The following is a 12,461-nucleotide window of genomic DNA, read 5'->3' on the forward strand; positions in this document are numbered from 1 at the left end:
TCTAGAAACTTTGTAGGGATGAATTAATTAAATGTTTTTTTCCATATATGTCGAATGATGTTATAAATATCCAAATTATCCTTGGCAGAAAAAAAAGTTCTCCCAACCCTGATATAAAGAAAGGTGTATTAACTACTCTTGTGTTTTGGTCTGTGAGAGACCCCAAGCACTCTTTTCTGCCTTAGCTCTCCTGGGGCTACATGGTCCTCACCCTGGGACTGCCATCCAGAACTGGAATGTGGTAGAAATATGAACAAAACAACAGGTATTGCCTCATTACTAGCAAAGAGATCCCTTAATCTCCTTTTGACAATATATTCAACACCATTACCATCTGAGACATGAGAGACCTGGGCTTGCTCATGGTTTGCTGGCACTGGGTACGCGCTGGGTTGGACTGTGTTGAACTGTACTTCACTTTCAGCTTTACTGCTGATCTTCCAAGTCTGTTGTTTGAGAAGTCTGGAAACCACCACCTCTGGGTCTGCTTTTGACTTTCTGGGACTGGTCTGTGTTGGTCTATGATCTTCTCTCACAAGCAACAACCCTTTCAGCTTACCTTTTAAGTTTTCCTGAGTTGAGAAATTATTTCCTTTTTTAGGTCTAGAATTTGCCTGAAGTCATTATTTAAAATTATTTGGAAAGGTTAAGTGGAACTGAAACAAGTTGCTGTCTTTACTCTCTCATCCTGGCTCCCTGTCCTCCCTTTCACCAGTCTTGTGTTCATAATTTTTCAAAACACAATAGTACACCATGATAGTCAATGCTACAACTTATTTAGCCCTTCCCCAATTGATAATCATTCCTTTAATTTCTATATCTTTATCACAATAAAAATAAGTACTACAAATATTTTTAATTCAATTATAAATGCCCTTTTTTTCCTTTTCTTCGATTGCTTTGGAATAAATTCCTTTTAGTGGTATTGCTGGGTAAATTCAATTTTATTGCCCTTTTGGTCATAATTCCAAATTGTTCTCCAGAATGGTTGAACCCATTTACAGCTCTATCAGAAGTGCATTAGTGTCCCTATTTTTTTTCCTTTTCCTTCCAGCATTTGTCATTTTCATTTTGTCATGTTAGGCAAACTGATATGTGTGGAATGGTGCCTCAGAATTGTTTTAATTAGGAATTTTCTGATCAGTAGTAATTTGAAATGTTTTTAATGAGATTGTTGATAGTTTTGATTTCCTTTTTTAAAACCTGACTGTTTATATCCTTTGACTATTTATCAATTGGAGAATATAGCTCATATATTTATAAATTTGCTTCAGTTCCTTACATATTGGTGTAATGAAGTCTTTATTATGTAAGTTGACTTTAAAATGTTTTCCCTAGTTTCCTGTTGCTACATTATTTTGTTAGTACACAATATTTTAATCCTTTATAATCAAAATTATCTGCTTTTGTTTTTGTTCTGTGCTACATTCTATAACTTGTTTTGGGTATAAACTTTTATCCATAGATCTGATACATATATTTTCCATACTCTCTAATTTATTTATGATTTACTCCTTACTTATGATATATATCCTTCAAATCTATTTTAAGTCTTTTTGTCCTTTTCTTAAAATATTGTATCACAAACTGCTTTCCACTTTTCCTAACAATTTTTTGTCAGATGATGAGTTTTTATCTCCAAAATTCAAAACTTTTGATTCATCAAACAATAGATTACTGCAGTCATTCACTACTGTTTATTGTGTTCCTAATCTATTATACTGATCCACTACTCTAATTTATCTTGATGATTAACACTTTGTAATAGTTTGAAATCTGATAGGCCATTTTCTCTGCATATATATTACATTTATACACTTGATATTCTTGATGTACTTCCATATGCATTTTATTAATTTTCCTAGTTCTATGATATAATTTTTGATAATCTGGTATGAAACTGAATAATTAACTTATATTGGTTTTGCCAACCTATGAGCAACTACTATGTTTCCATTTATTTAGATCTATATTGCATGAAAAGTGTTTTATAATTTTTTCAAATGGTTTCGAGGTATATAGTTCCAAGATGTTTTATATTGTTGAGGTAATTTTTGTATGGATTTTCTCTTTCCATCTGTTTTCACTGAGTTCTCTACATAGTGAATAGAAATTTTAGTGAATTAGGTTGATTTATTTTATATCCTGCAACTTCACAAAAGTGTTAACTATTTTGACTAGTTTTATCTTTTTTGGTTGATTCTCTAGAGTCCTATAAGTATACTCTCAAATGATCTTCAAAGAGTATTAGTTTTGCTTATTCTTTGCTATCTTTATTTTGCCAATTTTCCTTTCTTTTTTATTGCTAAGACTATCATTTTAAATAAAATGTTGAATAATATTGGTTATAGTGGATGTCCACTTGCTTCACTACTATTATCCTTTGAAAGGTTTAAAGTTTTTCATATAACCTCCTCATTAATATGTTATTTAATTTTTGCATAAATATGCATTACTAAATTAGATTATGATTTTGTTTTTCTGTTTTTGCTCTTTTTGGTTTAGGTATCAAAATCACTTTTGCGTCATAAGAACAATTTGATAGGACTCCTTTACCTATTTTTTCCCCCTAAATAGCTTTTTATCATTTTGAAGTTAATTGTTCCAAAAACATTTTGTATTATTCACTTGTCAAGATTTCTTCTGGAAATCAATTATAGCTTGGTCATTTTCTGTTTATAAGACAGAGTTGTAAAAATATTATTTTTCCTTTTCTGTTAATCTAAGCAGTTTATATTTTTTTGCAACTATTCATCTCTCATACTGTCAGTTTTTATTTTTTATTTTTTAATAACATAAAATATTTTCCTAATTATATGCAGCATTTATCCTTTTGCAAGATTTTGAGTTCCACATTTTTTCATTCTTTCTTCCATCTCCACTGTCCATGGAAGTGAAAAATAGGATATAGAATGAACATGTACATTTGTGTTAAGCTTATTTCCACATTAGACATGCTGTGAAAGAAGAATTTAAACTAAGGAGGGAAAAGTATGAGAAAGAAAGTAAAACATAAAAGGAGATTTAAAACGTGAACATAATATGCTTTGGTCTGCAGTTAGATTCCATTGGGTTTTTTTTTCTATAGAATGGCATTTTCCTTAACAGGTCTCTCTCTGGATGGTTCTTGATCACTGAATTGTTGAGACAAGTTGTGTGCATCATAGTTGATCATTTCACAATGTTTCTGTTAGTGTTTACCATGTTTTCCAGATTCTGCTCCCCTCATCCAGTATCAGTTCATTTAAGTTTTTCCATGCATTTCTAAAGTCAGATTGCTCATGATTTCTTATAGCTTAATAATATTCCATAACATTCATATACCATAGCCTGTTTAAACATTTATCCAATTGACCATCCCCTCAATTTTGAATTCTTTGCTACAAAAAGAACAACTATAAATATTTTTATATATGAGTCCTTTCCCTTTCTTTTATGATCTCTTGGGATTTAGTGGTATTGTGACTCAAATGATATGCACAGAGCTCTGAAATTTGGGAATTTTTATTTTGAGATCTCTTTTAAGTGACATTGCATGAACTCTTTTAATTTCTATTTTACTTTTGGGTTCTAGGAAATCAAGGCTGTTTTCCTTAAAAATTTCTTGAAGTATGATGTCTAGATTCTTTGATCATGATTTTCAGATAGAGAAATAATTTAAGAATTATTGGACTATCTATTTTCCAAATCTGTTGTTTTTTTTCTGATGTGAGATGCCACTCACCGGAAGCTAGGCTCATTAGGCCTCCCAGTCTGAGCATCCTTGTGGCCTGCGCACCTGACCAAGGTCACCCAGCAGACCCAGCTGGGACTGGAGAGTCTGGGCCATCTCAGCCCTATAAGATAGAGGGAGTCTGGGGAGGCCAGGTTGACCTCTGAGCACTGTCCAGTCCATGGCCTCCCTTCCTGTGCTTGCAGCTGTGCCAGAAGAGAGGGGGAGCAAGCTCAAGAGACAGGCTGAGGTATCTTGGCTGCAACCCAAAACAGGTGACCCGAGTTTTGGATGGGGTTGTACAGACCTTAATCCTAGAAGATGGTATTGGACCAGAAATTTCATCTTCTGTTATGAAGATTTTTGATGCTGCCAAAGCACCCATTCACTGGGAAGAAAACAATGTCTCTGCTATTGATGGACCTGGAGGAAAGAAGATGATTCCTCCTGAAGCTAAAGAATCCATGGACAAAAACAAGATGGGACTGAAAGGTCCCTTAAAAGCTCCAATAGCAGCTGGACATCCTTCTGTGAATCTCCTCCTGATTAAAACCTTTGACCTTTATGCAAATGCACATCCCTGAATCTCCATCGAAGGATACAAAACCCCTTACAAGTATATTAGTATTGTCACAATTCAGGAGAACACTGAAGGAGAATACAGAGGCATTAAGCATGTGATCCTTGATGGTTTTGTCCGAAGCATCACTCATCTAGGAAGAATTGCTGAGTGTGCTTTTAAATATACCAGGAACAATCACCGAAGCAAAGTGACAGCTGTGCACAAGGAAAATATCATGCGAATGTCAAATGGGCTTTTTCTCCAAAAGTGCAGGGAAGTTGCAGAAAATTGTAAAGATTTTAAATTTAATGAGATGTACCTTGATAGAGTGTATTTGAATATGTTACAAGATCCTGTTCCAGTTTGATGTGCTGGTGATGCCAAACTTGTATGGAGGCATTCTTAGTGATTTATGTGCTGGCCTGATTGGGGAGCTTGGTGTCAAACCCAGTGGAAAAATTGGTGCAAATGGATTTTGATCTTTGAATCGGTTCACGAAATGACCCCAGACATCATTGGGAAGGACCCCAGGGCCCTGCTCCTGAGTGTGGTGATGGGGATGCAGGACCACGCAGCAAAGATCGAGGTATGCTTTGAGACTAAGATGGAAAGAGCTTGACAAAAGATTTGAGAGGAAACGCCAAGTGCTCCGACTTTACAAATGAAATCTGCTGCCGAGTCAAAGACCTGGATTAAAAGTATCAGTCTCTCCTAGTGGACACAATAGAACAACCTATTGTAGACTCTACCATCCGTGTATGTTGGGATTGCCATTCAACAGACCAAACATTCTAAAAAGAGCCCAGAAAAATGTATTGGTAAATGGAATTGCCAAATAGTTTCTGGTTCTGTTTCCATTGTAGAATAAATCCTATAATTTCTTTCTGATCAGTTGTCAAGTCATTTTGCCATCTCTGGATTGAGAGCTTTTGAAGTTTCTTTGCTTCTGTTACCACTACCTAGTACTGTATCTACATAGACCCCAGGTCAATCTTCAATCCAGTATCATAGAGCCATCTTTCCAACTTTTAAATTGTTTTTTACTGTAAGAATGTATCACACAAATTTTAATGATTTTGACTATCCAAAATTTGATTTGAAGTCTTATTTTTAAAGTTGTTTGAGTGGGAATAATAGGACTCAGCAGAGTGCTTTCTCTACTCTGTTATGTTGGATCCACCCCCAGAAATCTCTCCATAGCACTCTTTTATCAATTCATATATATCATAATTTTGTCAGCCATTCCTTATTTGATGGACATCCGCTCCTTTTCTGAGTCACAAAAAAAGGGCTGGCATAAGTATTTTTTTTTTTTACTTTTTAGGTTCTTTTCCTTTTTCTTTGATCTCTTTGGGTATGGAAATATCAATGGATCAAACATATGAACAGTAAGGGTATAAATAGTTTAACTTTGTTTAGTCCTTTATTTCTCACTCATGCTTATATTGTTTCTCTTGAATCCTGTGTTTGCATATCAGATTTTCTGTTCAGTTCTAGTTTTTTAACAGTAATACTTAGCACTCTTTTAGTTAATTAAAGGTCTATGCTCCCCACACCCACCTCTATAAGATTATTCTCAGTGTTACTGAATGACTCATGATTTCTACTTTTTCTTCTGGATCTAAAATATTTTAAAATTTATCTTTCTGAGTTGTAACAATATAAATATGAATATTATCTATTTTGCCCCTTGGTCTTCAGGCAGTGCAATTATTGCTAAACTATCTGTTTTCAGATCAGTCATTTTTACTATATTTTATCTTTTATTTTTTCAAATTGTTCAATTTTTTAACTTTTTTACTTTTTTTTTACTTAGTTTTATAATTTCCTTATACCTCATGTAGTCATTGACTTCTATTTGAAAGTTAATTCTAATTTTCTAAGAATTTTCTTCAGTGAGATTATGTACCTCTTTTTACAAGGTATTTATGCTCTTTTCCTATTTTTCTTCATTAGATGTTTGTTTCTTTTCATTCTTTCATTTAATTATCTTATTATTCAAAAAATATTTTAGATCTTTCTTTAACTTGCTTTAACTATTTTAGGAATTGTAGACTTGTGTCCAAGTTGTTTTTTGCTTTGAGATTTTCCTTATAGATCTTTTTGGGTATCTTTCTCTGTATTTGTGTCTTAAATTTATAGCACTTCTCTGTAATAATTCTTTATGTTTGAATTCTTTTATGATTTGTTCCTTCTTCCAGTCTACTTATTGACTCTCGACTTCATGTCGGTGTTGATCTCTATATACATTTAGTGTATACTCAGAGCTTCCCTAGGCTCCCCCTGAGATTGCTTTATCCCTAGTGTTTTATGTCCTAGTGCTCTGTTATGACCCTCTTTCTGTCTTTGGGTCCTGAGTTGCTCCTTGATGACATAGAGGCTCTAAAAGATTTTCCAAGTATCTGAAGACTTCTTCATCTCCCTCAGTTTTTGAACGACTTACATATTTTACTCCCTGAACTACTCCATAGAATGTGAAATTATTGTGGGTGGGAACTGGTTTTACCTTTCTTTGTATCGCTGTGCTTAGTACTCTTCAATACCTTTGCCCCTGGGGACCTTCATTTTCTTTGATTAGAGGGTAAACAGGAGAAAACTCCTTTGGGGAACCTCTTTTCATAGAGGATTGTTGAAGCATGTCCAACATTACCTCACACTTTATAGCTTCTTTTCTTTGTTGTCCTCCCATATTTAATTATAAATTCTTAGAGAATAGAATCTTTTAACATTCTTTGCATTCCCAGGACTTAGCATAGCATCTGGTGGAAATCACATGCTTGATAAATGTTCATTGACTTATGGACATTGGACATATTTAATAATTTTAATGCATTTGTTTGATTTAAGAATAAACCGTTGTCTCAACCAATTTTTTCCTGATACGCTATAACACCAAATTAGAATACAGTCTATAAAGAGAATTCTTTAGCGTCAGGAAATATTTGTTTTGAGCTAGTCTTTTTTCCATATATTCACTGAATTATTTGGTTCTTTATGAGGTTTCTTGATATGGCAGTGGAAATATAAGTGATTCAGAAAGATGTGAGCTCAAATTCAGTCTCAGAAATTTTCTATATGACATTGCTCAAGTCTCTTAACCTTAATTCTTCTCTCAGATTCCTCATATGGAAAGTTGGGACAATTGTAGCACCTACCTCACGTGTACATGCTAGCTGTGAGAAGCAAATGAAAATGCTTATGAGAAGTGCTTTGCAAATTGCAAAGTACTATCTAAATGCTAGTTATTGCTATTATCATTAATATTAATTATTGCCTTTGGATCTTTTAACTTAGCTCAGCAAGGTCTTTCAGTCAATTGCTTCTTTTATGAAAAGTAATAGCATCTCTACATTCTTAAAACACAAAATTTTAAAGATTTCTTGTGTGCATTACTTTATTTGGTTTATACAACAATCTTGTGAGGTAGGATAAGCATTATTATTATCCTCATTCATATGGCCTAAAATTTAAATATAAGTGAACAATCATACCTGATTTATTTCTACAAAGCTTAAACTTAATTTTGTGGATCTGAGGGCCACAATTCATTTTTTTTTAAGTATGTGTTGAAAATAACTTCAAAACAAAACATTTTGGGCATGATATATTATCTTGGGCAGGCAGTGAAGATGGACATTGATCTGGGCCCAGAATCATTTAGAGGAAGGAAATAAGTTAGATTGTATTTTGGGATTTAGGAAACCCTTTAAAGGATCCCTATGATTCAATGCTTTGTGTTCCTTCATTGCATTGTTAGCAATAATAGTCCCTTAACAATTATTCCTTTTGGAAATACAGTGGTGCTATAGAAAGAATGTTGGATAAAGAGTCAGAGGACATAGGTTTAAATCTTGCCTAATGCCACTTTGGTGACTTCCAGCTAGTCAGTTAACCACACAGGACCTAAGTTTCCTCAAAATTAAATAATGAAGTTAGATTAGATGACCTTTAAGGTTTCAAACTGGTCTAAATATATAATTTTATGATGCAAAGAATCAGAACCAATAGGATATGCATATTATCAATGATAACTTGGATTTATTGTTGTTCACTTGTTTTTGATTTGTCTGGCTATTTATAAGCCAAATTTGAGGTTTTCTTGGAAAAGTTACTATTTGACTTATCATTTCTTTACCAAGTTCATTTTATAAATAAGAAAACTAAAGCAAATAGGGTTAAATGACATTCCCAGAGTCACATAATCATAAATATTTAAGATCATATTGGAACTCAGAAAGAGGATGAATTAGATCTCTGATACCTACAGACTTTCATGAAATCTACAAGTATTATTGTAACATGTTGGGTGCTTTCTATGTGGATAACTTCTGGGAAGATAGAAGCAAAAATTCAATTAAATAAAATTACATGAATGGGTTACAATTTATACTACTGGTTCACATTCAGTTCAGTTCTCTCAAATTAAAAAAGCAATGAAGTATCTATGCTTAGCTCCAGTGCTAGTCATGAAGACATAAGAGGCAGTTCTTGTTCTCAGAGTTTATATTCAATTCTGATGCTATTACAGGAACAATGAAGGATCCATGTATAGAAAAGTAAAATAAAAACTATTCATTCTTAGTCATAGTTTTATAAATGATTTTTTGATTCATTGAAAAGGAAAAATACATTGTATTCTTAGTTTTGTACTTATGCCAATTCTTGGAAATATATAAGTAGTCTTTCATCAGAGTTTTTATGACATGAAAGGGATATATTTTGTTTTCAAAAAAATATAAATTTAGAGTTAAGGTTTGCACTGACAAAGGATTTGCAAATTTATACCAAGACCAAAATTAGATTTTTCTGGTTTTTACTAAGTGTTGCACAATTGATATAATGAATCTATGATAATTTTTTATTTGGTTTTAAAATCTGGTGAATTCTTGTTTATTTCTTTTATTACCAATTATATTCCTCTAATGTACTATGGAGGACAAATAACATGATTTTATTTCTCCTTAGATTATACTAACACATAAAAAGATGATAAAATGAATAATGAGCAAAATTAACTCCTTATCTCTTAGTCAATGTCATAAAAATAATGATTGAAGAGATTAAAATTTATTTCTAGTTGTCATGGGGTGGTGGTACAAGAATATTTCCTTCTCCTTTTAGATGCAACTCAAACATTATTTCTATGAAGGCTTTTCTGTTGTAAATCTTAGTGATTTCCTTTCCTTCCTGAGCCTTCTTATATTTAATTGCCTTTTATAAATAAATATTGATTTATTAACTTTATATTTATGTGATATATGTGTATACACACACACACACACACACACACACACACATATATCTATATATATATATATATAGATATATATAGATATATATATAGAGATATATATATGTATATGTAATTCTTTCTGAGTCTCTGTTTCATATCTATGGGCATAGAGGAAGTGGGACCAATATGGAAGAGTTGAGTCAACAGCCTACTTTTCTGACAGGGGGCCGAAAGGAATAGTCTGTAACACTGGTGTTGGGGCTGGTTCAGGGTATATGTGGATACAACATCAAAAGTAGATAGACCTTGGAGGTGCCTTATAAGAGCAGCAACAACAACTTCAGAAAATTTCATGAAGTAGTAAAATGGTCAAGAAATTGGTCAGAAAGAGATTACAAGAAACCTATGTTGGTACTGGCATAGGACTCTGTTGCTTCACCCACATAAAAGTTCTATATCATAGTTCTAAGACAAATTTCTAGGACTTAGAAGAGCACTAAGGCTTGTGACTTTTGGGAAGCAGGTGTAAAGACCTTCCTGGGTAAAAACCAGAGTGTGAACTGAGTCACTGACCATTGAATCACAGCACCTTTGGAGCTCCCAAAATTTAAAGACTCTAAAGGATTTATGAAAACACCACTGCAAAAAACCTTAAAATTTGAGACAGTGTTTGTCATACCATTCACCCAGTGAACCCAGACCCTGCAAAAGGAATCTAACATTGACAGAAAGTTAAAAGTTAACACATAGGCAGAAAAAAAAATGAGGAAGCAAGAAACAATAGAATCTGATTATAAAAGACTACTATAATTTCAGGGAAAACCCAGGAAACTTAGAAAACTAAAATAAAACAAATCCTCAAAGAAAAATGCAAATTGGATATAAACTCAATAAATTTTTCTGTAAGAGTTAGATATACATAAGAGAGATAGAAAAATATTTGGAAAATGAATTAGAATATTGCAAAAAAAGTATGATTAGAGAATTAATGTGTTGGTAAAAGAGGCACAATAAATTTTGAAGTAAATAATACCTTAAAAAAAGCAAAATCGGCCAAATGATAAAAAGTCACAAAAAATTACTGAAGAAAACATTTCTTTAAAAATTAGAATTAATCTAATGGAAAAAAAGTAAATACAAAAGCTTACTAATGAAAATAATTCCTTAAAAATGGAATTTGGCAAGCAGAGCTATTAACTCTATGAGACATGAAGAAACAACAAAACTAAATCAAAAGAATAAAAAAAGGGGAAAAAATTTGATATGCTTCATTGGAAAAATTATTTGGAAAATAAATTAGGGAGGACAATTTAAGAATTGCTCTACTACATGAAGTTCATGATATAAAAAATTAGCTATTTTATTATAATATAAATATTAGTATATTATAATATAAATATAATTTTATATAAAAAAGAAAACCTACACTAATTTTGGAAAATAAAAAGGTAAAATAGAAATCAAAAGAATCCACAAATCATGTACTGAAAGAGATCCAAAATGAAATGTCTAAGAAATATTATAGCTAAATCATAAAACTCCCAGGTCAAAGAAGTAGCCAGTAAGTAGCCAGTAAGAAACAAGCAGATATCATAGAACCATTATCTGGAACCCACAGAATTTAATGGCTTATATGTTAAAAGATCAAAGAACTTGAAAGGAATTTCTGGAAAATAAAAGACCTAAGATCATAACCAAGAGTAACCTATTCAGCAAAATCAAGTATAGTCCTTCAAAGAAAAATAGACTTTTAATGAAATAGTGGACCTTCTTTAAAAAATTAAATTTGTTTTATTTTTTCAATTACTTGCAAAGGTGGTTTTCAACATTCATTTTTTACAAACTTTATAGTTCCCCATTTTTCTACCACGTTCCCCATATAAATAAATAATCTGATATAGGTTTTACATGAACATTCGTGCTTCACATCATTACATCTTAGTCATATTGTGAAAAAATAGAACTAAGAAGGGAAAAAGTGAGAAAGAAAATAAAATAAGAGAAACATTAAAAGTGAATATAGCATGCTTTGTGCTGCATTCAAAATTCAGTTTTGTTTTTTTTTTCCCCCCATCTGGATGTGAATTTCATTTTCCCTAACAGGTCTCTCCAGATTGTCCTTCATTGCTGAACTGCTGGGTGGAGTTATGTCTGTCATAATTGATCATCTCACAATGTTGCTATTAGTGTGTACAATGCTCTCCAGGTTCTGCTCATATTCCCTCAGCATCAGTTCGTGAAATTCTTTCCAGGCTTTTCTAAAGACTGGCTGCTCAGGATTTCCTACAGAATATATAGATACTCCATAACATTCACATTCAATAGTTTGTTTAGCCCCCAATTTATGGGTGTCCCCTCAATTTTCAATTCTTTGCCACTACAAGAAGAGATGTTATAAATATTTTTGAACATGTAGGGCTTTTCTCCTTTTTTTATGTTCTCTGTGTGATATAAACTCAAAGCAGTATTTCTGAATAAAAGGGTATGCACAATTTTATTGCCCTTTGGGCATAGATCCAAATTGCTCTCCAGTTCACAACTCCTCCAATGCTGTATTAATGTCCCAGTCTTCCTACATCCTCTTCAACATTGATAAATTTCTTTTTTTGTCATTTTAGCCAATCTGATAGGTGTAAGGTGGTATCTCAGAGTTGTTTTAATTTTTATTTATATAATCATAATGATTCAGAACATTTTATATGATTATAATGAGCTTTAATTTCATCTGAAAACTGCCTGCTCATACCTTTTGACCATTTATCAATTTGGAGAATGACATATTTTTATAATTTTTACTCAGTTATTCATATATTTTACAAATGAGTACTTTATCATAAACATTAGCAGTGAAAATATTTTCAGTTTTCTGTATTCCTTCTAATCTTGGTTCAATTGATTTTGTTTGTATAAAACTTTTTAAATTATCAATCAAAATGATCCATTTTTGCAATTTA

At 32.4% G+C, this 12,461-nt stretch overlaps 1 pseudogene; it reads left to right on the forward strand.

Moving 5' to 3' along the window:
- The first annotated feature begins 341 nt into the window (after window positions 1–341).
- LOC141506951 (isocitrate dehydrogenase [NAD] subunit alpha, mitochondrial-like) lies at window positions 342–4,970 on the forward strand (annotated as a pseudogene).
- The last annotated feature ends 7,491 nt before the right edge of the window (window positions 4,971–12,461 follow it).

This window comes from Macrotis lagotis, chromosome 1, assembly GCF_037893015.1.
Source record: "Macrotis lagotis isolate mMagLag1 chromosome 1, bilby.v1.9.chrom.fasta, whole genome shotgun sequence".
In the NCBI taxonomy this organism is placed as follows: Eukaryota; Metazoa; Chordata; class Mammalia; order Peramelemorphia; family Peramelidae; genus Macrotis; species Macrotis lagotis.